Consider the following 27,811-nt stretch of genomic DNA (forward strand, 5'->3'; position numbering starts at 1 on the left):
CTTTTTCTTAAATATTCAATGGAAATTCCGTCCTGGGTTACGACGCTTGTTCCGAGGTTACGACGCTGACGCTTCCGACGCTCCGAGTTAACGACGCTTTTAAAAACAAAAAACGCATGCTATGATAAAAATCCTTTATAGTTTAGCACAGTACATAATAAAAATATGTTTTTGGTTACATTACAACAAAAATTTTGAGGTTATGATGATTTTTGACACTTTTTTTTTTCGTATTTTTTTAATTTTTTTACTGACGCCGCATATGCGGAACTAGTTTGCGGGCGAATGAATACACTAGCTTGGGATGCGCAGTTTAAAACAGTCCAAAAGCGCAAATATAATGAAAAATCATTGCTTGTTTCCAGTACATAATTAAAAAAAAACTAAGTTTCTGGTTAGATTACAACACAAATTCCAAGGTTACGACGTTTTGTTATGCTTTTTAACGATACCTCATATGCAGAACTAGTTTTTGAGCGGAGGTGCATAAATTAATTAACGCTATTAAACTGTATGGTAAATTGACCGAACGACGACCTCGGACGGTCGAGGAAAGCCAAGCTAACAATACGAAAGGACGCCACTTCAATCGCGTGCCTGCCTGCATTCCACTAGGTTGTGTGCTGAGACGTTGCTGAAATTCCTTGCCATTTTCGCAAATTTACAATGGCTCCTAAACGCCAAAGTACTTCCTCCGATGATAGTTCATCCAAGAAGAGGAAGGTCATCACGATGGAGGTCAAATATGACGTGATAAAGCGTTCGGAGAAGGGAGAAACTAACACCGAAATAGGCCGTTCTTTAGGCTTGAGCAGGACCACGGTGGTAACCATTGTGAAGGATAAGGAACGTATTCTGAAGCATGTTAAGGATGCTGCACCGATGAAGTCAACGGTGATAAACGAGAAGCAACGTAGCCAGAGCATTGTTGAAATGGAGAAATTGCTCATGATCTGGCTGGAGGACCAGAACCAGCGACGTGTTTCCGGTGAGCTTAAGTGTGATCCAGGAGAAGGCTAGAGCGCTGCATGAGGCAGTAGTGAAAAAGTTTTGGCGAAGGCAGTGCTGGTGGTGAATTTTCCGCGAGTAGAGGTGGTTTAACCGTTTTAAGGCTCGTGCAAATTTGCATAATGTGAAGCTGCAAGGTGAAGCTGCTAGTGCTGATAGCGAAGCAGCAGAAAGTTTTCCAGGTGGTTTGGCTGAGATAATTAAGGATGGTGGTTACACGGCTGACCAAGTCTTTAATGTGGATGAGACTGGATTATTTTGGAAAAGAATGCCAAATCGAACGTACCTTTCCAAGGAGGAGAAGTCAGCACCTGGCCATAAAGCTGGAAAGGAGCGACTGACTTTGCTGTTTGGGGCCAATGCAAGTGGTGATTTGAAACTGAAGCCCTTGCTGGTGTATTTGGCCGAGAATCCAGGGCTTTCAAGGGCATTTTCAAGAGTCAACTCCTGTGATTTGGAAATCTAACAAGAAGGCGTGGGTTACCTTAATGGTCTTCGAAGATTGGTCAATGACCATTTCGTGCCAGCAGTGGAGCGGTATTTGACTTCGAAGGGTCTGCCTTTTAAGGCCCTCTTAGTCCTGGACAATGCCCCTGGTCACCCTTCAAATTTGAGCGACATGCATCCTAATGTGAAGGTGGTGTACCTCCCACCCAATACCACATCGCTGATGTCCAGGGTTACTACATAACATAAAGGTAAGGAATTATACATAGTAGTAAACATACATTAAGTAAGTTTTAATACGTACTACATACTAAAAAAAAAGTGACCAAGACTCTCACATGGGATAAGTGATCAAGGTCCCTCATGGAATTGGTACTGTACACTCCCTGCTGAAACAGGGGGTGTAGACCAATCATTTACAATAATGCATACCAGTTGATATTAAACCACTGTATGGTGCATATTACTGTATGTAACTTACTATGCATAGAGTACTTACTGACAAAATTATTTTTTGTACATTCCAGAACCCCCTGAATGATGTAGGCTATGGGGCCACATAAGACTTTGTCCATCCAGGGTTACGTTGAATGCCTAATTTAAACTAAAGGTAAGGAATTAATTAACATACATTAACTAAGTTTTATACTACATGTTATATATGTGATATTAAACCACTGTATGGTGCATATTACTGTATGTAACTTACTATGCATAGAGTACTTACTGACATACTAATTATTTTTTGTACATTCCAGAACCCCCTGAATGATGTAGGCTATGGGGCCACATAAGACTTTGTCCATCCAGGGTTACGATGAATGCCAAATTTAAACTAAAGGTAAGGAATTAATTAACATACATTAACTAAGTTTTATACATGTTATATATGTGATATTAAACCACTGTATGGTGCATATTACTGTATGTAACTTACTATGCATAGAGTACTTACTGACATACTAATTATTTTTTGTACATTCCAGAACCCCCTGAATGATGTAGGCTATGGGGCCACATAAGACTTTGTCCATCCAGGGTTACGTTGAATGCCAAATTTAAACTAAAGGTAAGGAATTAATTAACATACATTAACTTTTTTACTCTTGATATAACTCAAAGTAAGGAATTATAAACTAAAAGTAAGGAATTAATTAACATACATTAACTCTTTTACTCTTGATATCTATAATTTACATATTGCATTCAGGACTTTGTGTAGTATTTTGTACTAATTGTGTTATACTTTTACCTTCCAGAGCTACCAGACTGGGATTTTAGTGTACTCCAGGATCTAACAAATACATACGTACTACTACGAAGTGTACAGTGCATAATATATAGTGTTTAGTGTATAATCTAACCTAAGGATTAAGTGTAGTACATTGTGCTTTTTAGTGTCACAAGAGTTTAATAAAGAATTATACCTTCAAGAACCATCCTTTGCCATTGGAATAACCACACTACACATCATGCAATCTACTTGCATGTCACACAGGTAAGGTCTTTAACTTTTTCTTAGTTTAAGGCATATTTCCAAGTGTCGTTCTGGCTTACGACGATTTTCGGCTTACGACGCGCCTCAAGAACGGAACCCCCGTCGTAACCCGGGGACTGCCTGTATATATATCTGCCAGGTAAGTATGAACAAACTTTATTGTATCATAACAATATCATTTTTAAAACTGAAATGTCTGTTAGAAAACCTCACCACTTTACAACATTTTTCAAAGCTCTCCCCCCCCACCCCTCTTTCTCCTTGGTAATGTAGTACAGATAACACTTGGGATGATTTAACTGTCACCAGAGGGAGCTTTGGAGCCCAGATGAGTAGATGGTACAGTGGAAACTTTTTTTTCTGCTGTGGAACATATTTACAAAGTGAATGGAAAACATATTTAAGGCTATATTAAATGTTTGTATAAAAAAAATTTGTTTAAAAAAATTGTCAGGTTGTTGTTTAAAAATACCTGGTGTATAAGGATGGTGTATAAGGAATAAAAATCCGACATTGTAAGAGATGTAGTATGCAGTCTCCAAATTGACTTCTCATGAGGTTAGGATATTTTTCCCAAATTTATTTCCAGGTTATCACTCCTCATGGTATTTTTTAAATAAGCTAAGTTGGTGTGGGCATACATTTTTAGAAAGCTGCACTAATTAAAGAATCTATTTATTTTATAACACATTTGTACTATTATTTAATTAAACTATTTCTATTGCAGCCCTCCTGGTGCTGATACAGCTTTTGCTATTGTGGACTTGGATGGTGGCTGCATTCTGTTATGGAAAGCTGTAAGAACTATAATGCTGTCTTGATAACTGAGGAACAACTGCTTATCTAAGGATGACGAAATGTGCAGTTCCTCACTGCCCAAATAGAAAAATGAAGTGGATACAAAGGAAAGGGGGCACTACCTTTCACAGGTACTATATATCTTTATTTTTTTTTCTAAATGTCTTAATTGGTTGTTTCTCTGTTTAGTAATGAAGAATGTGTGCACATAATACACAAGCCTCTTTTTCTGGCTCATTTAAATACATGTGGAAAGTTTCTACAAAAGCAAAAGAATTCCTGTATTATTGTTAGGGTCCCATGCATTTTTCCTTGCAATACAAGACTGGAAACGTTATATAAGAACCTTAAAGATGTTGGAAAGGCCAAAGGAATGGCCTACCCTCAGTACTCGCACCCTCTGCTGGCAGATGATAATCTATACATGCATCCTTTGCTTGAAGAAACTGTCATAGACATATGCATAATCTTTAATAGTATTGCTGAAAGTAGCCAAGAAACCTATAAAAAACATTGTGTAACCAAACAACAGATGGGAAATGATAGCCAGCTGACAGTTTACAACTGACAAATATGATATTATTTTATTGTGATTTTTATGAAAAAATCCAGAACAGATAATTCAGTGAGAGTAAGAGTATCATTCATATTTGAATATCTACTAGGAAGGATATGTATCTAGATTTAGCTGTCCTCTTAGCATTAACTGTATCCAGATTGCAATACTAATTGCTTTGGACATCTGCCTTGATATCATTTCATACAGGCTGACATGGGTTGAAATACAGTATCTGTCAGGCAAGACACAGATTCAGTTTACATCTTAACAAATACAAATACAACTACCCACAATCCAATACCTGTGAGATGAGGGCCAGATTTGCTTGTCAGACAGAAGGTAGCATCACTAAGACTAAGCCATGTGGATTGCCAGGTGTCTCAATCACCTACCTCGGTTTTTGTGAACCTGCAGTGCTTTTAACAGTTTTTTTCACAGTTACCTTGGTTTTAACTTTTCAATATGATTGCAATTCCAGCAATCATTGGAGTAAAAGCCCAGATTCCCTGTATATTACCTGTTTCTTGTGTATTGTAGCATAAAAAAAAAACTGATGCATTTTGGAACTGACAATGGAATTCTAGCCATTGCTCTAACCCTGTCATATACCGAATCCCAAACCCATCCATTTCCCCAACTTTTTCAAATTCAGACATTGTATTTTACAAAGGCTGTGGTGATAACACCAAGGTTGTTGCTGCACTACAAACCAGCAAAGGAAAAGTATACACAGTATTTTAGAAATAGGGAGAATTGTACACGCACTACTGACACTGGATAAATACTGTCATCTCAATAGAGATATGGATGGTACAAGAAAAATATCCAAAAAAATAATAGAGCACACAATTTTCACCACCAAAGACAACAGAGAGTTGCTTGTTGTACAGGCCTTATAAATGATTGAACTACAAATATTAACACTAACCAAAATGATACCTGGGTAACTGAAGGTTCTCCTTTTTGTGTGTGTATCTGGGAAGCTGCTCACTGCTGGATTAAAGATACATACCAAACTGATTGGGTTAAATAAAAAAAATGCATTTTATTACTAATTCATTAACAATTCATATAAACTTTATTTGTAAATATCTGAGTGTATTCTAAAGGGTTCCATTCCACATTAGGCCAAAGGTTAGCTTGTGTAAAACTGGGACGATCTGAGACTTTTAAAGTTCTAGGCTGGTTCTTGCCCCCCTCCCCCTCCCCCTTCACCTTCATTAATATGAATATTGCAATAAACTCCCTGAACACCTGAATTAGCCCTGGTTACTGACCAGCCCGAACTACATCACCGCAAATTATCCCACAAAGTGGGTATTTAACTGTCAGCGCCATCAACGCTGCAGTTAAAAGAGTCCACGGAGTTACCTGTGTTCCTGTTGGCAACGCTGCTACAAATACCGGCCGCCAGAGGCCTGCCTCCTTAATTGCTATTAGTTCTTCATGCTGCGAAGACGCACCCCGCATCAGGTGAACCTTTTGGTCTTAGCCTGCCCCCACTGAACATTTTTGGTCTATGTATAGTGGATTACGACCTTGGCCTTTGTATTTCAACTACGCTTCTGGTTTTTCTTCGGTTTGATCTGAATTTGGAACTTCTGGTGTTGACCTGGTTTGATATTGGGCACGAGATGCATAAGCTTCATAAAGAAACGTCATCAGCCAACGCCTCTACGTCTGCTTTGTCTACTGACACGTGTCTGAGCAATCTGCTGCAATCAGTCTTGCACGTCATGCAAGCGGAGGATAAGTACTCTCAAACATGACATATTCTTTATGCATTATGCGTAGGAAGGTTCAGTGCAGCATCAGGCAGAGGTGTGAAGAGTGTAAGGATTGGTCTTAAGAGCAAATGGAGGATTACTTAAAACAGAGGAAATCCTTAGCTAGTAAGAGTAGGTCAGTAGTAGATTCGCAGTCCGTAGATAAAGAAGCTCTTGAATTAACAGTTGTTCAGGAAGTTATTAGATAGGTTGTCATCTAGCATGTCTAGTTTATTTTCTAATTTAATGACCAAGTTAGCAGAAAGTGAGGAGAATAGTAGTATGGGAGCACTGACAATTCTGCACAGGACAATTCAGTGCTGACAGTACCACACTGACAATTCAGCGTATGCCAATTCAGCTTAGAGACAATTCAGTGCATGACAATTCAGCTTAGACACAATTCTGCACATGACGACTCAGGGCAAGGACTATTCAGCACAAAGACAATTTGCAAAATAAAATAAAAACATGGAAAACGAAGAAAACGGTGATCAAATTAATTTACAGTAGTACTTCGAGATACGAAAGGCTCAACTTAAGAAAAATCCAAGTTACGAAAGCCAATGCGAAAAATTTTACTGCTCTACATACGAAAAGTTTTCAAGATACGAAAGGTTTCTGAAAGTCCGAGATTCGCCCCATAACAATTTCGAAACTCGCGCCGCACGCCGCCATCTTAGTTATAGTAGACTCGCCACCATCCTCCTGCTCTCCCATTGGTTCCTGATGCTAGCCAAGCCATGAGATCCTTCTCTCTGATTGAACAGCATCCCTCCCATCATGCATCTTCTATACGTACGTGTTGGCGTGCTTTAGCTCGGCCACTCTGCACCTGAAACTTTGCCGTACGCAATCGGCATTCGTTCGCTCCAACGATTTCATTTAGAAACGTAAATTCGTTAGTGATTTCGTTGCAGTACATATTATCGTGTTGTGCGAAGACTGTATTATTACGTATTGTGTAACTTTACGTAAATTAACGTAGTCATGGGTCCCAAGAAAGTTGAAATTCACGGAAAGAAGTGCATGCTCTCTTTGGAGACAAAGATGGAGATCATAAAGAAGTACGAAGCTGGTATGCGATTGAGTGTGATCGCAAAGGAATACGGCCATAATCCATCGACAATAGGCACCATCCTTAAACAGAAGGATGCCATCAAAGCAACTACACCGTCGAAGGGCATCACTATTTTGTCCAGCAAGAGGAGCCATGTGCACGACGAGATGGAACGGCTGCTCCTCATCTGGATAAAAGACAAAGAAATCGCTGGCGATACAGTAACGGAGACGGCAATCGCTCACAAGGCCAGTGCTATTTTCAGTGATTTGATTGCGCAGGCGGAAGACGAGGGAGGGGAAGGGACTTCAACGCCAACCCCAGAGTTCAAGGCTTTGCATGGCTGGTTCGAGAAATTCCGTAAACGGACTGGCATCCATTTCGGTGGTGCGTCAGGGCGGGGAGGGCTGCCAGCTCGGACACGAAAGCGGCCGAAGCATTTAAGAAGACCTTTCGACGAGATGATGACCAAGGAAGGCTACAGTTCTCAGCAGGTTTTCAACTGTGATGAGACTGGCCTTTTTTGGAAAAAAATGCCTCGTCGGACATACATCACGGAGGAAGAGAAGAAGCTACCCGGGCATAAGCCTATGAAAGACAGGCTTACGCTCGCACTTTGTTCGAACGCCAGTGGGGATTGCAAGGTGAAGCCCCTACTGGTGTATCACTCCGAGACTCCTCGAGCCTTCAAGGCCCACAAAGTGTTGAAGGAGAAGTTCCAGTGATGTGGAGGGCTAATGCAAAAGCCTGGGTAACGAGGCCTTTGTTCACCGAGTGGGTAAATCTGTTTCGGCCCGACTGTGAAGAGTTTTTTGCAAGAGAAGCGCCTCCCCCTGAAATGTCTGCTGGTGTTGGGCAATGCCCCTCCCCATCCTCCTGGCCTCGAGGAAGATATCGTAGCGGAGTATTCCTTCGTTAAGATTCTTTTTCTTCCGCCCAACACCACCCCTCTCCTCCAGCCCATGGACCAGCAAGTGATAGCGAACTTTAAGAAGCTGTACACGAAACATCTTTTCAAGAGATGTTTCGACATCACCGATACCACAAACCTCACCTTGCGTCAATTTTGGAAGGAGCATTTCGACATCGTCATTTGCATCCGACTCATTGACCTAGCTTGGCAGGAGGTTTCGAGGCGAACCTTGAATTCCTCTTGGAGGAAACTCTGGCCTGATTCCGTATCCGCCAGAGACTTCGAGGGATTCGACGTGGGCGAAGCTGGTGCTGCAGAGTCAGAAACAGTTGACGATCCCGAAACTGTTTTGGAACCAGATCTTGACGAGATCGTTGCACTCGGCAAGTCCATGGGGCTGGTCGTCGACGAGGACGACATCAACGACCTTCTCGAGGAGCACCAAGAGGAGCTTACGACGGATGACCTGAAGGAGTTGGAGGCCCTGCAACTTAACGTCGTTCAAGAGGAGTTCTCTAGCAGCGGCGAGGAAGAGGAGGAGGAGCCTATGACAACGGCAGAAATTAAGGATATTCTAGGCGCTTTTCATAAAGTGCAATCGTTTATCGAAAAAAAACACCCCGAAAAGGCTCACACAGGTCGTATGCTTGCGCAGTTCGATGACGTTTGCCTAAGTCGTTTCAGGAACATTGTGAAAAGTAGGCAGAAGCAATTTTCCTTGGATCGTTATTTTTTAAAGAGACCTTCAGCATTAGCAGGAGTAAGCAAAAAGGAAGAACCAAGTGATAAAAAACAGAAAGTTGAAAGCAAAAAGGAAGAACCAAGTGATGAAAAACAGAACGTTGAAAGCGGTGATGAAGTTGAAATTCTGTAAAAAAAAAAAAAAAAAAAAAAAAAGCCTACGTAAAAGTAAAAAAAAAGTTAAAAATAAAAAAAAAGAAATTTTTTTTTTACATAATTTCTAGATTTTTGTAAGTTAAGTGTTACAGTTTTGTTAAGGTGTTTCGTAAATTTTAGTTTTATAGTTTTCCTTAAATTTTTTATGTGTTTTCGTAAAGTTAAGTGTACGTACATACGTATGTTATCTGCAGTTTGTCCTCCTCCTCCTCTGCCGCCACTATCGGAGATAGCCTCACTCGAAAGGTAAGCTTCCACATTTTACGTTACAGTAATAATATTTCTTGTACACTAATATACACTTTATTTACAGGTTTTGGATTTTTATTCTTAATTTAGGTATTGAATGGTCCAAATTGTTGTAGTATTTCATTGTTTATAGGTCAATTTAGCTTTATTATGAAATTTAATGGGGTGTTTTTGGAGGCCTTGGGACGGATTAGCCATTTTACATGTAAAATGTGTTCCAAGATATGAAAAACTCATTATACGAAGGCCGCCTTGGAACGGATTAATTTTGTATCTCGAGGTACCACTGTATATTTGTAACATTGAATTTTAAAAAGTAGACAAAAATATTTATTGAAATGACATATGCACTATAAAATATTCCTGTACAAAATTATTCATGCTAATTTATATCTGCAATTTATGAGGTAGCTTATATTTTGTAAGTACGTACATTCCAATTTGTTTGCTCGATTCCCATATTTACTAACAAGTGTTTTTATTGCCTTAGCTGCTCTCTAATAATTCACTCTTTTTCTGGAATTGTCCTGTCCAGCTCTGATTCTCAGTATCCTTTTCTCTGCGTTGTCTTGCTCCAATTTAAAAAACTCCACAAACTTATAAAAGGTTGGGTGGTTATAACCCAATGTTAACTGAAGACTTCGGTGCCACCCTTCTAATGAGTTATTGGTCGTTAGCTCTTCCAATTCAGGAGGCATAACATCTTGCAAAGATTCAAATACCTCGCAAATATCACCAGCTGGCACAAAAGCTAAGGCTACCAACATCTTACAATGTTTTCGAATGTGCTCCTCGCTTATAATATAACCGTGTAAGATTGAAAGCCTGTATTTTCCGCCATATGCACTGAGCCAGATGAGAAAAGCAACCACTTATTTGTGTGCCTTCAAACACATTTGAAGATGTATTTTGAAACACCTTTTCAAAATCACAAAGCATAGTATCGGGGGTCATATCTGGGGCTAAATTCAAAATTGTCCTTAATGCCCTTTCATATGAATCCTGTTTTTTTTTTTTTTTTTTGCAAAAGTATATAATCACTGGAACAACATATCCTTCACAGAACACGTGATAACATTGAGTTGGTGGAAAAGTTGTAACGCTACTTTAAATGTGCCATCTGCAAGGAAGTTTTTGTGTTCTTTGATAAGTTCAATATGCTTTGCAGTCGAAAAAAATTAATATTCTGTTGGTATCTTCAGTACCAGAATCATACAATAAAAAAGGTTCCCCACTGTGTGTTACACACAAATGGTCAGGTAATACAATATCACTGCTGCTATTAGGTGCAAGAATTGGGTCACCATCTCTTTTTCTTCGACGTTGAACACTTCGTTGCAATGAAGTATACTTAGATAGTAAAACCGTGGCTTCATCTGGCAAAAAAACTTGTGTTTCTTGGATTATTCATCTTGGAACTTCATTAGAACTAGCCTGTTCACAAAGATTTGAAACCATTTTCTTCATTGCTGATTCTGCTGGCTGCGACACATGAGTATGCGTCATAACTCATTCCCATGAACTTCCATTAACATGAGTTCGACCTCTGCATGTGTCTCGTGTACAAGGCCAAGACTCCTTTTCATTACAAAGTCTTCTATCTAAACTATAGCAAAATCCATTTAATAGAATGTGATCACGACCTTTCTCTAATAAAATCCGCTCCATGGGTTTTTTTTTTTTTTTTTTTTTTTTTTTTTTTTTTTTTTTTTTTTTTTTTTTTTTTTTTTTTTTTTTTTTTTTTTTTTTTTAGCTCAGCGAATGTTTGTAAAAAAACTACGCTCCAGAAAAGGAAATACATCCAGTCCGAGTTTAGAAGCATACCAGTAACCTATTATTTGCTTGTTGTTATAGCATAAATAACAACCGTAAATTGTTCTTTGGTTGAAAGTGTAAACAATAAATTAGTACAATTTTCAGTATCTTATATCAATAAATATCATATTTCATTTTTTTAATTTCAAAAATATTTTGCAAATAAAAGCTAATTTGATCAGTTTTCTTAATTTTCCATGCTTTAGCTTATTTCGCCAAATTGTCTTTGCGCTGAATAGTCCCTGTGCTGAATTGTCATGTGCTAAATTGCCTCCAAGCTGAATCGTCAGCACGGAATTGTCGGCGCTGAATTGTCTTGCATGGAATTGTCGGCCCACGGTAGTATCAGTGATCTACCAGCTCCTCCAGCGCGGGGCAGGCAATGTTGGAAGCAGAATTCCCCCTTTGCCCTCAAGTGGTAGGTTCAGACACAGACAAGTAGGGATAACTGCTTAGGTAGTGTGCAGGAAGAAAAGTTGAAGGGTCAGGTTTCTTTGGGTTTGAGTTTGGTGTTGGTACCTAGTATGACGGGTTCATCATTGGATCCTTCAGAGGTTTTATTTCCTGCTTCAAAGTCTCTTTGACAGAAGACTTCTAAGTCTGTAGGTGGGAGTGTGGATGTGGTTTCGGTGTCGGGTGCTGAGATGCTGGATAGTATTCCTTCATCTTCAAAGGTTCTTTTTCCCTCACTGAATAAGTTTGGGTTACATTTTGGTGATGGTAATTAGGATGACCAGGGTATAAATTTAGCAGAGTATAACGCTAATCTATTAGGTTTGTCTCAAGGGTACAAGTTATTAGTGAGACCGTTTCCATTTTGGGTTTTGTAATACAGTGGCCACCCCCCCCGTATTCGCAGGGGATGCTTACCAGACCCCCTGGCGAATAGTTAGAATCTACGAATAGTTGGAACCCCTCAATAAAAATGCTGAAAACAGCCTATTTTGTTAGTTAAAACTTAAAAAAAAACACTAAATATGTTTATACTTTTTTTTTTAATTTTATCACAAAAAGTGCATTTTATGATGAAATTCATAAAAAACAGGTATTTCTGGATATTTCTCATAGAAAAATATTGCAAATAGGCAAATTTTCCGCAAATATTGCGGGTAAATGTTCCCGAGAGAAATCCGCAAATGTGCGAGTCCGCAAATTCGAAGAACGCGAATACAGGGGGTCCACTGCATTTTCTATCATGTACTAAAGAATTTCTCAGAGCTTACTAATAAGGTTTACCAAGATTATCAGGGGGAACAGAGTCGGTTTATTTTCTTTCTCCAAAAACTATGGCTGCTGCTTCTTTTTCTGCTTCAGATCCTTCACTTCTAACTTTGCATTCTAAATCTTCTTCTAGTGTCCTTAAACAATCAGTTTTTACGGGTCTATGTTTGGAGTTTATCTTTGGAGTTCATCTCGGAGTCTTTGTTCGCGCAGCCTGTTTCGATGTCTTCAACCTTAGCTCCTTCCACGGGTCAGTCAGGTTCTCAGACTTCTTACTTACATGCTTCTCAAGCAGTTGCGGAACCTTCCGCAAAGACGGATTTACATCCTATGATGAGTTTGAGACATAATGTCTCCGTTGCGGTTCATGCAGGGGCTTCGGTTATGGATGATTCAGTTGCATCATCATCGAAAGTAACAGTACCAATTGTATCTGCAGTTCCTCTTTTCACTAGAATAGATGTTAATCTTCATTCGGTGATCCCAATGGGTTCTGCAGTCCGTAGCATATCTGTAGAGGCACCTTTGAGTGCAGTTCCACTTGGTACGTTCTCCACCTACCCTACTTCGGCTGTGGGTGCTCCGGTGGTTACTCTGAGCGTGGCTTCTTTCCGTTTCCCTCTTCCTTCAACTTCTCTCTCAACTTTCCCCAAGGGTTGGTCTGTTCCTCTGTCTAAGGTGTGCAATTTCGGTTCGGATTTGGTTCCAGGTTATTCGGGAGCAATTACTCCCCCTCCATTCTCCAATGTGACTTCTGCTCGGGATATCCATCCAGGTGGGTTTGTGGTTCAACCTAGGTTAGGCGGACCAGGTGTTGCGGCTTCTCCGCTTTTAGGTGCTGGTATTGTTCACCCAGGTACGGTAGGTGCAGGCGTTATGTCTTTGTCATCGAGCGGTGGTGGGTTTGCACAGCCGAGTGCAGCTGGCTCACCTGTTGCGTCATCGTCTCTTGATGGTGCGGGTCTTGCACAACTGAGTGCAGTTGCCTCAGGTGTGATGGGACAAGGTATGTTGAGTGCAGAGTTAGTGCATCCAGGGGTAGTGGGTGCAGCTGGCTCAGTGGTTCCACCATCGTCTATTGGTGGTGCAGGTTTTGTGTAACAGAATGCGGTTGGCTGAGGTGTGATGGGACCAGGTATGTAGGTGTTGAGTTAGCACACCCAGGGGTAGTGGGTGCAGCTGGCTCAGTTGTTGCGTCATCGTCTCGTCTTGGTGGTGCGGGTCTTGCGCAACCAAATGCGGTTGACTCAGGTATGTTGGGACCAGGTATGTTAGGTGTTGGGTTAGCGCATCCAGGGGTAGCAGCTTCCGGATCATCGAGTGTAGCTTTTACAGGTGGTCATCCTGTCTCTTTCCTGTTCAGATTTGGTCAGACCAGCCTGATAGAGAATGTTCCTTGGAAGAGAAAGAGTTCCAGATGTGGGTTTTTCTCCGGCTATTCAAAGTGAATACTACAAGCGGATGGTGGATTTCATCCATTCTGTTTATCCATAGTCCAAGGCTCCAGAGGGACCTGTTCAACCGAATCAGGCAATGTTTGAGATGCTGTACTCAACCAAGCCAGCAGTTTCTCAAACATCTAGTAAGCTGGTCTGGTTTGGCCAGGTCAAGCAGGCTTTGAGAGAGGTGGACACTAGGTTAGGTTCTCTCTGGGTAGGCAGAATTCAACCTTGCTTTCTAATCGGAAGGGGTTTTATGAGGTAGCGGGTAACCCTTCTTCCAGTGTCAAGAGTTCCTCATAACGAATTGGTTGAGGCTCTTCTTTTGCGGGTTCCTTCACCAAACAGGTTGGTAGCGGTCACACTGAGTGAGGCATGTATTTTAGAGGACACTTTCCGCAGCCAGTCAGAAGCTTTTTCCCACTCTATTTGGATGCTGTCAGGTTTGATGGGGTTTCTGAAGCAGAATGGGTATTCTCCTTCAGATCCGGTGCTGTTTGACAACTATATCACTTCATTCTCAATGGGGTTAGCATACCAGGCTAATATTTTGGCCGGATGTACCACATTCTTTGGTAAGAAGAGGAGGGACTTCTTTCAGAATCATCTGCCTCCGCACTATCCCGATATTCACAAAAGGGTTCTGTTGAGGGTGCCCTTTGCACTTTGCAACAGTTTGTTCAGGGAGGAAGATGTTTCTGTGATGGTTAATTTTGTGTCATCGTCTTCGGCAGTAGAGTTGCAGTAAGCTATGATCCGTGTTGCAGCTGAGGGATCTAGATCCTCTAAAGGTTTCAGGATGTAATTTCCAGATAAGTGTTCCAAGTCTAAGTCCCCTGTAAGATCACCAAAGAAGGTTCTCTTCGCTTCTAAGGGTTCGGCTTCTGTTCCTTCTTCGAAACCTTTGTCCAAGAGGGGTTTTCGGAGATAGGAGGGTGTTTCCCTCACTGGTACCAGTAGGAGGTTGTCTTGCTCCTTTTTCGAACATCTGGAAGGAGTGGGGTGCAGAGAGTTGGGTAGTGGAGGTGTTGAAGAACGGGTAAAGAGCCCCTTTTCATTCTCATCTTCCTCTGTCCGACTCCCCGGTTCACCTTCCCAGCTATTCCCTGTCTTCCATCAAAGGGATAGCATTAGCGGCAGAGATTCAATCCTTGTGGAGAAAGGAGCAATAGAGCCTGCTCCTCCTTCCCTGGGGTTTTACAGCCGGATCTTCGTTACCGCGAAAACAGGAGGGTCTTGGAGACCCATTATAGATCTTTCGGGTCTCAACCAACTGATAGTGTCAACCAAGTTTCACATGGAAACCTCACAGTCGGTGCTGCGGTCAGTTTGAAGAGACAAATGAATGGTTTCAGTGGACCTCAAGGATACATATCTCCAGGTTCTGATTCATCAGGAATCTTGGAGGTTCCTTTGTTTCTCGGGTCCATCCGGAACACCAGTTCAAGGTTCTCTGCTTCGGTCTGACCACAGCACCTTAGGTATTCATGAGGGTAATGTCCCCAGTTTCAGGGATAATGCATCATTGGGGATTTCATAAGAGGAGGTACCTCAATGATTGGTTAGTCCAACCATTGTCCGAAGATGAAGTAATACAAGCGAGGGATTTCTTACTGGACTTAGGTCAAACCTTAGGGATTTGGGTCAATTTAGACAAAAGCTCTGATTCCATCTTAGGTGAAGACCTATTTGGGGATTGAAATTCAGATATGTTATTTGAAGGTTGTCCCGACACAGGAATGAGTTCTTGTGGTCCTGCGACAACTGAATTACGTATTCATGTTGGACAGAGCTCAACCAGTGAGCGTGTGGAAGAGCTTGTTGGGAAGAATGTCCTCCCTCTTGCTTCTAGTTCCAGGGTCTTGTCTACGGATGCGTTCTCTGCAGGTGTGTCTCAGGAATCGCTGGGACTTTCAGGAAGAGAACGCAGTGGTAGTCTGTGACAATTCTTGCCAGAAGGATCTTCAGTAGTGGTTAGAAGAACATCATCTGACCGGCGGCATAAGACTGGACTACCCTCTCCCAGATATTCATCGGTATACAGATGCCTCAGATCAGGGTTGGGGTGCAACCCTGGAGGAATCTCAGACCAGTGGTCTTTATAGGGATCTGGATCGAGAGGAGTCCATAAATTTTCAAGAGTTAAGAGCAATGGAAGAGGCTCTTAAGTTGTTTTTTGGAACAAGTAAGAGACAAGGTGGTAGCTCTCTTTTCCGATGTCACAGCGGTGTTTTACCTAAAGAGGAAGGGAGGAACGAGATTGACAGTGCTAAACGATGTGGCTCAGAGAGTTCTTCATTGGTGCGAGGACCACAAGGTTTCCCTTATCCCTCAATTCGTGTTGGGGAAACTCTCAATGTCTTGGCAGATGCATTGAGTCATTCGTACGAAGTTCTCGGGGGCGAATAGACCCTGATACAGGAAGAGGTGCAACATCTGTTAAGGAGGTTGCCAGCGATTGTGGATCTATTTGCCACGAGACTGAACTTCCACCTTCCAGTATACTTTTCCTCAGTAGCGGACCCCATGTCATGCGGGACCGATGCAATGCTGCACTCCTGGGACAATCTTCAGGTGTATACCTTCCCTCCTTTCGGTCTAATACATCAAGTACTGGCCAAACTCAGGAGCAGTACCAACCCGCAGATGACCTTGATAGCTCCTTTCTGGCCCCAAAGACCTTGGTTTCCAGAACTTCTGGAAATGTTGACAGAAGCTCCAGTACTCCTTTCAGAAAGGAAAGATCTTCTCAGACAGCCACACTTCTATTATTTCCATCAGAATCTCTGTGTGCTGAAGCTACCTGCTTGGAGACTGTCCAGTAAGCAGCACGTCATTCAGGACTCTCTAAGGTAGTGGCTCGACAACTGTCTTTCTGTCTGAGGAGATCAATGAGGAAACTTTATCAGGCTAGGTGGGCTATGTACCATAGCTGGTACTGAAAGGAGGGGCAGAGCATTTCTCGTCCAACGATTGCTAAAGTGACAGATTTCCTCTTATTCTTGAGGATGGGAAAGAACTTATCGTATTCAACGATTGCTGGTTACAGGTCAACGCTCAGTAGCACTTTCAGATTTCACCTGCCTGAACTTGCAACCAGTAAGATTTTACACGATCTCTTGAGATCATTTAGAATAGAACGTACAGTTATTCCACTTCAGGCCCCCTCGTGGGATTTAGCGGCTGTTAAATCTGTTGGGCTCTTTGGCTCTCTGGCAGCCGGTATTTGCAGCAACATTGCCAACGGTAACACAGGTAACTCAGTGGACTTTTTTACCTGCAGCATTGGTAGTACTGACAGTTAAATACCCACTTTGTGGGAAAATTTGTGGGGAAGTAGTTTGGGCTGGTCAGGTGTTCAGGTAAGTATTACAATACTATTAGTTTTATTATGAAAACTTCATTTTGAGTTTAATGGTAGGTCTAATGCACTTTAACAGTGCTTATGGCACAGTAACTTGATGTTGCATCAAGTTACAGCGCAGTAAGTGCCATTAACTTGATGCTAATTCTTGCTGTTATTGCCATAACTTAATGCAACATCAAGTTACTGCGCTATAAAATCTGCTGTAAGTCAGTTATGCATTGTATATAATGCTGTACAGTATATGAATTGTGTTGTCACTATTTGAGATAGGTATGTATATTGTGACTTAAAACAGTTTGAGATAGGTATGTATATTTTTACTTAAAACAGCAAAGTGTTCATTCTATCACACTTGTGTAAAAGTGAAGTACTACCATTGTATACAATATACTCAGTTAAAACTACAGTAGTTTCCTAAAGATTATAACATTTAAACTTTATCAAAAGAGTTGTTTTTGTCTTACATCAGTTTCCCAGTTAATCCTAAAAATACTGTACTTATTACAGACTTCCATGAAACAGAGAAGACATACTTTTGCAGTGTGTTGTGAACCTCCAGATTCCTGTATTAGGAAATACCACTGATCTTTTTTGGAAAGGGATGCTGTACCTACTATCTTTAAAGCCAAAGAAAACTCTAAAAAGGTAAACTATTCTAATTGTTTTGAGGTTTGGAGTTATCTTTTATCTAGAGCAAAAGTTTGATGTGTCAATGTATTTTTGGAATTAGTTTTTGGTGCCACATTATGTCACTACAATAGATAAATATATTTTAGTGACCCTATGCTTCCCCCCCAAGAAATGGCTCAAAAATAGCAACTAAGGTTTAATTGTAAAGTTGGGAGATAATGTGAGGTAAGGTTTTCTCAGCTGCTAACTGCTATAGCTTCTTATTGTACTTCTTTCCAATCCAGATTCATGATACTGTACTGTAATACTAATTACTTAAACATTATCATATTGACCATTTTTATTATCCGTATTTTTACTATTACTATGGTCATTATCAAAAGTCTTGCCATAATTGGAAAGTATATCATTGAAAGCATTAGTGCTGGTTGTCTCGGGACAAATATCTTTTCAGCACTCAACTCTTTAAATGTTAACCAATAATTTTTGGGTCATGTATGATGTTACTTTATTAGTGTGTTACCTGCTGCATATGCATTATGATTTCATATGAAAATTCATGTGTTTTATCAATCATTATAGCAATGACAGATATTACAAACAAGATTTTGGCTCAAAAGCATGATTTTGATGTTGACAAAGCCATGTATTCAGAGTGGCATAAACGTCAGGATAGCCCACATAATTGTTTATGAAATACATACATAGGTAGAAAAAAAAATGCCTGTCATAAGAAGTGGGTCATTAACATGAGATGATAATGGGGACTTTTCTTCAAGTTTATGTGTGAAATCACACACAATTCAGATAAAAATGTTGCGAGTTGCAATATCTCGCAAAAACAATGATTCAGCATATAAAAAGGTTTGTACTTAGCATAGACACACAAAATCTTAAATATGTGATATAAATTTCAAACTGCTTTGTTGAAAGTGCCATACTCCCAATTTTTATAATTGTTTTCTCCTAATTCTGCTTTGACTTATGTAGAAAACTTACCTGTTCATGATTACTCATCCATAATCAACCAGTTTTATTCATAAACATGAAAAAATGGGAGAGCTGTATGGCTGTAAAATACACCCAAAGAAGACTTCAGGAAAGAGAATTCACAGTAAGAAATTTGTGGGAATCACAACTCATTTTTCTCATCCATCAGTTGACTGCACACAAAAATATATTTAGTGTTCAGTATACGTCATTATCACAAGCTCTTAGAGGACAAGGGAACTCTGTTGAGTTCTGTGTATGGAGATTATCATTTAATTTCAGTGCACAATGCATAAACTGAAGGACACATTTTTTTATACTACATATATTTCCATTTCAGTCTTTTGGAAGGTACCATAGTACAGTTAATTTTCTTTTTGTGGCTCAAATTAGATACATTTTGTGTAAAATCCAATCCAATCAGTGAGTCAATTTTGATGAATTTGTGCATCATACTAAAAAAATACCTTAACATAAATTCAGGAAGATTTTAAACAAAAAATTACAAATTTTCTAAGACAATTTGTTTATTTCAGAGCTACAAACCTGAGGTCTTAACAATAAGATAATTTCTAGCGCCTAGCTGGATCCGGGAAAAAAAGCAGATGAAGGCAAGGAATCTTGTGGTATCTGGCAATGTATGCGTAGATCAGGTGAAGAGTGGTCAAACGCCGATCATCTACTCCAGTCTTTCCCAACTCAGGAAGGCTTAACAAAAAGAGGGGCGGCTAGAGGCGGGCAGTATAACGTTAAGACCTCAGGTTTGTAGCTATGAAAAATACAAACTGTCTTAGAAAATTTGTCATTTGTTCATATGTGAACAAACCCTCTCTCATAACAATGGGATAGACTCATACTTGGGGGGAGGTATAAGACATCATAGACCGGCTGGGGGCCTACCCGCCAGTTCAGCTCTCAAAAGAAATAGTCCTTAGAGAGGGACTGAAGCCCGTTGAGAAGCTAGATACACTAAAATCTAACCACTCAGAACCTGAGTGACGTACAATGATATATGTGATAACCATTGTATAGGGAACCAAAGAGACACTTTGACTGTCCAAAAACAAACCAGGGTGCTAGGGTTTGTAGTACTCCTGACTCCTCCTTGCCCAGGAGCAGAGCCCATGCTACTAAATAGTGGGTAAGAAATTGTATACTGCACGACCACACTACCAGTATGACTACCTCACTCACCTGTATCAGACCAGTCCAGCAAATGACATGTCAATTCCCTAAACTGCCCAAAGGAAGAAGGAAAGGTACAAGAGAAAGGAGGCCAGCCAACTCAATCATTCTCTCATCCACACAATCATCTCAGGTAAGATACAAAGGTGCCCCGTTAAGGGCCACTATGAGTTACACAACCTGTTGGGCAGCCACCACAGGACCCAGGGAAAACATGTCCATAGATCTGTGGGCAACATCCTTAAGATAGAAGGAGGTGAACGTTGACTGGCGTAACCAAGTACCACTGCTCAGCACTCTATGTACAGCCAAGTTCTTTTTGAAAGCCAGAGAGGGACCAATACCCCTAACGTCATGTGCTCTAGCCTGCACAGACGTGGTGATGGAATCATCAAGAGTCAAGTACGTATGCTTGTCTGATGGCTTCCCGTATCCAAAGAGAGATAGTATTCTTAGATACCTCTTTCTTTGTACGGCCTGTACTGACAAAAAGTCTGCGGCAGCCTGGTCTAAGGTGCCGAGTCCTTTTAAGATAGTAACGCAGGGCCCAAACAGGGCACAACAAAAGCTCTTGAGCATCACCACCCACAAAGTCAGTCACTGATGGAATGGAAAACGAAGCGAACCTGTCATCATGCACCAAGGGATTTTGGGTCTTGGCCACGAATTCCGGAACAAATTTGAAGGACACTGACTTCCAACCCCTGGTGTGCTTCACCTCATAACTCAGACCGTGGAGCTCTCCTACCCTTTTGGAAGATACCAAAGCCAAAAGGAAAACTCTCTTGAGCGTCAGGTTCCTATCAGATGAGCAGCACAAGGGCTCATATGGACTCTTAGTCAAGCTCTTGAGCACCAAGGAAACATCCCACGTTGGGGGCTTGAGCTCTCTAGGAGAAGACGACTGCTCAAACCCCTTAACTAGCAGTGAAAGTTCCCAGGAAGAGAAGATGTTGATACTCTTCAGGCGTGACACCAAACTCAGAGCCGCCCTGTAGCCTTTAATAGCAGACACAGACAATCGTTTCTCTTCTCTGAGGAAGATTAAAAAGTCTGCTATTCGCTAAATAGAGGTCGCGAGTGGAGAAAAACCCCGTTTACAACACCAATCACAGTAGATCGCCCATTTGCCTTGGTAAACTGTGGAGGTTGACTCCCTAAGACTGCTGGACATGTGCCCAGCTGACTTCTGAGAAAAGCCTCTCTCTCAGAGGAGATAGTTGATAGCCTCCAACCGTGAAGAGACAGGGACTCTACTGACTGGTGGAACCTTTCTGCATGGGGGCTGACACAGGAGATGCCGCCAAGGCGGAATCTCCCTCGGAATCTCCGACAGCAACGATAGCAGATCTGGAAACCATTCCAGAGGGGCCACCAGTGTCATTCTTAGACCCTGTGAACCCAACAGCCTGTTCAGAACCTGACGGATCAAACAAAACGGAGGGAAGCCATACACCTCCAGGTTGTCCCAGGGATGTTGGAATGTGTCTTCTGCCAATGCCAAGGGATCTGGGACCACTGAACAGAACACCAGCTTCCTGTTGTAACGTGTCCCGAAAAGGTCCAGGATGGGTCTCCCCCAAATCTGGAAAAGCCTGTCCGCCACCACTTGATGAAAGGACCACTCTGTGCCTAAGATCTGATCCCGGCGACTGAGTTGTCTGCGACCACGTTCTGCTTCCCTGGGATATACCTGGCTGAGAGCTCTACCGAATTGCTGATTGCCCACTGGTGAAGCTCGACGGTCAAGGCATGAAGTTGCTGAGAAACTAGGCCTCCCTGTTTGTTCACGTAGGCTACCACCGTGGTGTTGTCCAACATGAGAACGACAGAGTGACCCTCTACCATCCCCTGAAACTCCTTCAGACCCAGGAAAGCCGCCTTCAACTCCAAGTCGTTGATATGCTGCTGCTTGTCCTCTAAACCCCAAACGCCTGAAGCGATGAGGCCGCCTAAGTGTGCGCCCCAACCTGCGAGGGAAGTTCGGAGGGAGAGAGCGCAGAGGGACGCCCTTCAATAGATTCTGGTCGTCCAACCACCAACGAAGGTCTTCTCTCACTTCCAAAGACTGTGGGACCATAAACAGGGGAGTCCCCCACCGGATACCATAATTCCCCCAGTCTCCATTGCAGAGACCGAAGATGAAGACGCCCATGAGGGACCAGCTTCTCCAGGGAAGATAATACTCTCAGAAGAACCTGCCACTGACTGATGCGACTTTGAGGAAGTTGCGCACCACAGCCCGCAACTTCTCCAATCTCTGATTCGACGGGAAAACTCTCGCCACTGTTGTATCGATAACCATGCCCAGGTAGAGAATCCAGACAGAACCAAAGAAGACGATCCCTGTCTTGCAGCAGCTTTTCCCTGGAAACTGCCAAGACCAACCAAATGTCGAGGTACCTCAGCAAACGGATCCCCTGAGCATGGGCCCAACTTGACACGAGAGAGAAGACCCTTATGAAGACTTGAAGGGCTGTGGTCAACCCGAAGCACAAGACTTTGAACTCGAAGATCATGTCTGCCAGAGAGAAGCGAAGGAACTTCCTGGAAATGGGATGAACAGGGATTTGGAAGTAAGCGTCCTTCAAGTCTATCGCCAGCATGAAGTCGCCTTCCCTCACGGCTGCCAACACCGAGCGCGGGGTCTCCATCTTGAACCATGTCTTCCTGATGAAGCGATTCAAGGTGGATAAATTGATCACGGGCCTCCATACTCCCAACACCTTGGGCACCAAGATGTGACTGTAAAAACCCGGGGACGGACGCACTACTTCCTCTATCGCATCCTTGTCCAGCATTTTCTGCACTTCCTCCTGAAGGGCCAAGAACTTCAGAGAATCTGGGGGATACGTTTTCCTGAGCTGCAGCTTGTCCGACAGAGGAGGAGAGAAGTCAAATGGCAACAGGTATCCCACCTGAAGGACACCTACCACCCACTTCTCTGCCCCGTAACACTGCCACTTAGCCCAATGGCCAGCCAGGCACCCCCCACCCGTGGCACAGGAGAGGGAGAGGCGCCCAACCTACCGACGGCCCCCTTGACCTCTGCCCCTAGGGCCTCTTCTTGGTTTAAAGGAATGAGAGCGAAAGGGGCATTGATCCTGAGACTTGGGCTGTGTCGAACAGGAAGGCCCTGCCAAACTTGAGGTCCTCGATGGCCTACCAGGCGACGATCATCTCGATTGCTGCTGGACCCGGGGGAGGAGGGGGAGCCAAACGTCTCCGAGGGCGGGGCTCTGATTTAGACACGGCTTGGTGCACCAGTCTGTCCTTGGTGTCAGCCCGAAGTCGGTCTATCGCATTGTCGAGTTTGGTCCGTGGAAACAAAAATTGAGATTATAACAGATCACCGTTCTTCAAGGCCAGCAAAAACTCGGTGTCGAGCGACCTCTCCATCCTAGACAAAGCCGCGTCCCTCCTAACCAGAAGAAGATTAGCCCATAAATTGGCACTGAGGTGAGCCAAATAAGAAAATGCCTTGCCCACGGATTGCAAAAGACTGGCAAGCGAGGCGGCACCCGCCAACCCATCAGGGACCTGTCAGAAGCTATCTTGGCAATCACCACAGACCAGAGGTCCAGCCAAGAAACCGTCTGCAACATGGAGGACGCCGTAGATTCCAAAGCTAAGGCGTCTTGCGGAGATAAGGACGGAGCCACTGACTTCACGTTCCAAAGTCAAACTCAGCTTCAGGCGAATGACGTCTGGGTTAAGGTGGCGTGACAACAAAAACGCAGAGCTTGTAGCATAGTACTTCTTATGTCTTGTGAGAGGTGGGGGTAGGAGTTTGGTGGAGCCTCTAGAGCGAAGTGAAGCGTCCCGGTCAGAAACAGAGGCGTTAACCTTCTGCAAGACTGACTGAACGTGCCCTGACAATGGCAGCTGGAGAGATGATTTGGGGTCCTGAGCAGCTCCCACCAAGGCTTCCAAGCAAGAAAGAGTGTAAGACGACCGAGCCTGAGTCCTACTTTCCAAATTGTTGTACCCACGAATGAGATCAACAACCTCCAAAAAGGAAGACAGAAACTCCTGCATGTCCCCTTCTTCCTGCTCTGGCACCGGTGACCGGCGACGAAAAGGATGTGTAGGCTCCTCTAATGCGTTTTCTTCACCAAAATTCACAGAAGGGTTATTAGGCAAACAGTCTGAAACCCCTACTAGCCTATCTGGGCTGGGTCCAAGCACCAGCCTCCGAGGCAGACCCACTGTAACATTAGGCACATCACTTGCCTCAACAGGTGACTCCAGACGTCCATGAACAGACACGGGTGTGGCGGCCGTATGTATGTGAGATGGGGGGAAACTCAAGCACTCGAGATTGACGGAGAATCCCTTATAGTGGAAGACTTGGAAGCAAGCAAACACTCCGGCTGCACCACCCCCGTGCTCACTACCTTCGACCACTTGACAGGTGCCTTCAGATCTTTACGGCGACGAACAAGCCTGGGAGAAGAAGGAGCACTACCATCACGTGCACGGACGGGGGAGGTTGCAACACGCTCGCGATGTGCAGGGATGGGGTGGGGGGGTGGGGTGGATGCATGTACGAGATTCGGCGGCGAAGCAACCCCTGCAGAACACACATCACTAACACTGCCCGAAACCACAGCACTCTCGGGAACACGTCCGTGCTGTTCCTCCCTCGGCGGCGAAGGAAGGGCAAAGTCCTTAGCCTTCCAATGCTTAATACGCATACGAGGCGTAGAGGGGGAAGAGGGAGAGGAAGACAGCACTAGCTTCTTATGCGCACTCTTCTCGGAAATCGGGGACGAAGCAACGCGTTTCCTATCAGTCCTCCCTTCCGATAAGGCAGCCAACTTCACATCTATAACAGAGTCCAGCCTCTGAAGCACTGCCTGGCATATGATCTCAGACTGATGTACCAGAGAAGGCTCCGAAGACAAGGAAGGGAGATGTTTTGAACTGGGCGGCAGAGATGACGTCACGGCTTGGAGGAGGCGACTGGGAGATATGTCATCGATGAGAGTGACATCACAAGCGGTGGTGACATCACGACTTCCCCTCTGAGTGAGGGGGAAAGAGACGCCACTGGTGGAGGAATACACAAAGATGGGTCCTGTGACGACAACAACGGGGCTGACCCCGCAGCATCACTCCGAGAAAGGCGGCTGACACCAGCGGAGCAATACAAGATGGCCGACTGCTCCCACCCGTGGAGACTAGGCTGGGAGGGGGGGATGGCCTGGCTGGACTGGGGAGGGGGGGTGCGAGCCTCCACAAAATGCACTAGCAATCCCCCCCCCCCCCCCCCCCCCCCCCCCCCCCCCCCCCCCCCCCCCCCCCCCCCCAGGACCCCCCCCCCCCCCCCCCCCCCCCCCAAAGGACGGGGTACCTCCTAGCCCAAGCGTCTTCCAAATCACCGCCATTTTGGACACCTCCAACTCTGGAAGAGAAGAGAATGATGAAAAAACCTAACCCTTCTCAGGAATCGAAAAAACTCCCAAGGAAGAGGGGACTACATTACAAATATTACCCTGGCGACCTCCCGATACTTCCATCAACGAATCAATGGAAGAAAAGGAAGGAGAAGCAGAGGCAACGTTACTATGGGGGTTGACTACTGCGGAAGACGAAACATCAGGAAAAGGAGCGAAGCCCTCCCAAGAAGGAAGAGTGGAGACTCTCCGATGTTCCCTCTTACCTAAAACTTCCTCCACTGCTCCAAAGGCCATGCCCGGCATTCCGTACAAGGATTTGTAATCGTACAAAAATTGGAACGACGACACCTACTGCACGTGATGTGAGGGTCCGTCGCTGACGAAGCCAAGAAACGAGAACACGGGAATCCAGGAATTCCGGGGCACCAACGCTGACGTCGAGAAGGAGTAGAAGAAGCCATAATATTAGGTAAAAACACAAACACACTAAAGGAACGAAACGGCCAATAACCGGGAAAAAGGCCAAGAAAGGAAAAACCCAACTCTCGTCCAGGCAGTAAAGAAAAAGACTGGAGTAGATGATCGGCGTTTGACCACTCTTCACCCCATCTACGCATGCGTTGTCAGATACCACAAGATTCCTTGCTTTCATCTGCTTTTTTTACCGGATCCAGCTAGGCGCTAGAAATTGTCCTATTGTTAAGACCGAGGGTTTGTTCACGTATGAACAACTAGCACATAATGTTACAAAATGCTTGAGTTGTATTAAGAATGCAGATGAGGTGCACAGAAGTTATGACTCATGCTTTACCAAGCAGGAAAAAGATCTCAGTCTGACGCTTTACTGAGCAATGCTATTTTTGCTCAGAATTGGTTTTGTATAACAGCCTTAAGTGAATAACAAATTTATTCACTGTCCTCAAGTAAATCTCAAAGAAGGTGGATAATTGCAATAGTAATATGGGAAAATGTGTGTTAATTTCTGTTGTAATAAGAATCTGTACACAAGTACTAGTGCACACAATTGTATAAGAAATCAACGTTTTCGGCAAAATAGTTTTCAAGGTTTTGTCATCTTCAACAAACAATCTCACTGTCAGCTTTATTTCAGTAGTTCTGTAACTGGTGCTTTTGAAATTGTAGGGGCACTCGGGTTATATGGTTTTGATGATGTGGAATTGACTACAAACTTCACTTCAGATGTACAAAGGTAAGATATGGATTTACATAAATATATGGCAATTTCATCTTTCGCTGTTGGGAACTTCAAAGCTACTTTGTACTGTTCAGTAGTTTAGTTAGATTAACTACCATAAATTTACCACAAGGCAACTTATTTGTACGCTGTAACAGGTTAAATAAAATGAATAAGGGTACTGGGTGAATGACTGGTTAATTGCACTGTGTGTTTTATCTGCATTTGATGTTAAATCATTTGTCTGTTTTTGACCATTAGATAAGGTCTTTCATTGGTTTATAGTACCAATACCTTGCCAAAAATTAGGCCAGAGAGGAAGGCTAAAGTACAAATTACCCCTGGAGGGCACTATTCTATATATAATGTACTGTTCCTCAGTATCAGAAAAATGGACCTCATAAAAAAATTAAATCGCATTCTTAGAATTAGATAATACACAGGTTAGAATTAGATAATACACAGGTCCAGGAATTTAATGGGACAAGGATCACAGAGGTACTAGAGCACACAACAAGACAACATCAGATTTATTCAATACCAGCAAAACCATGGAGGTCCCTTCTTTCCAGATTAGGAACTTGAACAGTGTCCACAAAGGTGATTATTAGGATTATATCAAGAGTTTAGTTATGGCTATATGATGAAACAAGAGGCAACATAATGTAAATGTGATCAAGTGGTCTGAACAGTGAGTAAATGAAGCCATGACAGGAAGAGGATGTTTACTAAGACAAGGCAGCAGGACTCTTCCATTACATCCCCCATACCAGACTGTCATACCCACACAAAATACATCCCATGAAAGAGCCATTCCCTTTAAAAGTCATTCAGAATGTACCATTACAGTATTTGCATGATTTAACCTTAGTTCTTATTGAACAGATAAGCCAAATGAGTACCTTTGAGTTAGGGATAAGAAACTTGTGAAAATTATGATATTGTTATGATACAATAAAGTTTCATACATACTTACCTGGCAGATATATACATAGCTAAGACTCCGTCGTCCCCGACAGAAATTCAAATTTCGCGCCACTCGCTACAGGTAGGTCAGGTGATCTACCGGCCTGCCCTGGGCGGCAGGACTAGGAACCATTCCCGTTTTCTATCATATATTTTCTCTTCCCCCTGTCTCCTTGCGGGGAGGCTGGGTGGGCCCTAATCGTATATATCTGCCAGGTAAGTATGTATGAAACTTTATTGTATCATAACAATATCATTTTCATACAATCAACTTACCTGTCAGATATATACATAGCTGATTGGCACCCTTCGGTGGAGGGTAAGAGACAGCTACTTCTGGAATAGACAGGTAAACAACATATGTTGTAGGTATAAATAAAACCTTGGTTCCTACCTGATAGGTGGT

The 27,811-nt window shown here is 43.0% G+C and overlaps 1 protein-coding gene and 2 long non-coding RNA genes across 6 annotated transcripts in view; 2 read left to right on the forward strand and 1 right to left on the reverse strand.

Annotated features, from left to right (window-relative positions):
- The window catches only part of LOC135220669 (glutamate receptor 1-like), a 713,951-nt gene that overhangs the window by 589,946 nt on the left and 96,194 nt on the right, over window positions 1-27,811 (reverse strand). The window lies entirely within an intron of this gene.
- LOC135220670 (uncharacterized) overlaps window positions 1-27,811 on the forward strand; it is a 108,719-nt gene that overhangs the window by 26,152 nt on the left and 54,756 nt on the right. For 2 of the 4 annotated variants that reach the window (XR_010315753.1, XR_010315754.1), the window contains exons 2-3: window positions 3,681-3,882; window positions 17,545-17,682. This is a non-coding gene — a long non-coding RNA (uncharacterized LOC135220670). Of the gene's footprint in view, window positions 1-3,680; window positions 3,883-17,544; window positions 19,000-26,387; window positions 26,455-27,811 lie in introns of those variants that run through there. The other 2 variants (XR_010315752.1, XR_010315751.1) reach the window with 2 other exon arrangements.
- LOC135221454 (uncharacterized) lies at window positions 1,981-2,947 on the forward strand. Its single transcript, XR_010315967.1, has 3 exons — window positions 1,981-2,065; window positions 2,214-2,296; window positions 2,715-2,947. It is a non-coding gene; the product is annotated as an uncharacterized LOC135221454 (long non-coding RNA).

This window comes from Macrobrachium nipponense, chromosome 2 (assembly GCF_015104395.2).
Source record: "Macrobrachium nipponense isolate FS-2020 chromosome 2, ASM1510439v2, whole genome shotgun sequence".
Classification (NCBI taxonomy): Eukaryota; Metazoa; Arthropoda; class Malacostraca; order Decapoda; family Palaemonidae; genus Macrobrachium; species Macrobrachium nipponense.